Below are 1,775 nucleotides of genomic sequence, written 5' to 3'. Positions count from 1 at the left end.
CCAGATGAAGAGTTGGGGCAGGGGGTGGAGATCCTAGTTTTCTCAGATCGAGGCTATTCTCCTCCAAGCTATGGAAAGGGTGTTGATCAATTTAGGTGTGAGGTCAATGCACTGAATGAGTGCCACATCGATTGTGAGAATGGAATTATGTAGGTCTAGAACATAAAGTAGATCTGCCTAAAGTTTTGGCATATTAGAACTGAGAAACGCTGTCTTATTGACCACCAAGTGAAGAAAGAGAGAGGCCAAAGTGGGAATTAGCAAACTGCTCACTATAGTAATTTCAGTAAGAGACGTTCCAGTTAAAATGGCAACTGAATTAGGTTGGCAACAGGCAAAGGAAAATCGGTATATGTTTGTATTGGCTGAAGTCTAGAAGTAGAGTCTCTTGACATTAACCCAAATATCCATCAAACAGTGTTTCTCACTGTCAGTCTAAGGACAGCCAGAAGAAGTTTCAACACTCACTGTCACCCTAGTCCTACCTGCCCTCTCCTCACTGAGAGACACTGTGGCTCACACCCTCTCTGAACAATCCTACCTCAGCTCTGTCTGTAATAAAGTGTGGGTAGGAAATAGTGCACGTCAGATTGAAATACAGGGCAATGTTTACATATTAGAATTAGTAAATTGACATTAGCAAGTTGGTTTGACTAATGTTGGCCTGAAGGGAATCAGAACATTATATCGAAGTGCAGGAGTCGACTAAAATACCTTATTTTCTATTTTCATGGAGAGAAGGCTATATATTTCACTTGAAGAAATATCACTCATCATTTCGCGTATGCATGGGTTTCAAAGGTAAGGTAGGGATGAGAGGGTACTGAGCCCCACGCCAGATAAACTGGAGGTCACGGACCAAAGGAACACTGCCGTCAAGGGAAAGTGCAAGCAATCTCTAAGGTGAGGGGTGGACAGTGGCACAGTCTTAGGGTGGCAGAAATCTGGAGGCCCAGATTATCCCTGTAAGGGAGATGTGAAGAAAAGTTCAGAATGCAGGAATTATTCATAAGGCAGTTCCTACCCCGTGCGTGGAGCCTTGACTTGAGACTCTTCAGGCTGTAGACTTCATCACACGTCACCTTGAAACCAACCCAGACACCTGCCCCTTGGACGCAAGGGAGCTAAAGAAGCAACTAGACAAGGACTGAAACAGTCCTAGAGACAGAATCTAGCACCCATGAGAACAAGGCCAGGAGCATTGCCATCGGGCAGCTGCGTCTCATTGGTGTGCCATCAGTCCAGCTACTCCTTTCTGTGCAGCACCACTCCAAAGAGGACTGAGAAGCGTCAGCTCAGTTCCTCGCCCTGGCGTAGCTTTCAAAGAGGCTGGCCCAAACTTGAGCTCCTTGCTGGATGTTAGCCTCATGCCCTTCTTAACTGTCTACCAATCCCATCTCCACCCACCTCCATCCTCTATAACATTCAGATACCTGTGGCCCAGGTGCACTCAGCCTCCACTTCCTGGACTCTCAAAGCCCTGCTCCTGCCATGATCACTCTTTGCATTCCCCAAATCCATGCTCACTGCCCATGTCAGCTAAGGCCACTACGCATCCCTTTTGATGCGTCTCCTACCCTTCTTCTTCTTTTTCTTTTTTTTTCTACGCCTACAGCACCTGGTCTTCCTAGGTGGTCTCCCATCCAAGTACTAATCAGGACCGACCCTGCTCAGCTTCTGAGATCAGAGGAGATTGGGTGTGTTCAGGGTGGCATGGCCACAGACTCTCCCACCCTTCTGACCTCAGGTCCCACCCTCTATTCTTATACGTTCAA

At 47.1% G+C, this 1,775-nt stretch overlaps 1 pseudogene; it reads right to left on the bottom strand.

Moving 5' to 3' along the window:
• Positions 1–1,606: 1,606 nt before the first annotated feature.
• LOC111734413 lies at positions 1,607–1,725 on the bottom strand (annotated as a pseudogene).
• Between the last annotated feature and the right edge of the window lie 50 nt (positions 1,726–1,775).

Source organism: Pteropus vampyrus, unplaced genomic scaffold (genome assembly GCF_000151845.1).
Source record: "Pteropus vampyrus isolate Shadow unplaced genomic scaffold, Pvam_2.0 Scaffold1143, whole genome shotgun sequence".
Taxonomy (NCBI): domain Eukaryota; kingdom Metazoa; phylum Chordata; class Mammalia; order Chiroptera; family Pteropodidae; genus Pteropus; species Pteropus vampyrus.
Note: the sequence above shows the minus strand (reverse complement) of the source record. Positions and strands in the feature narration are given on the sequence as shown.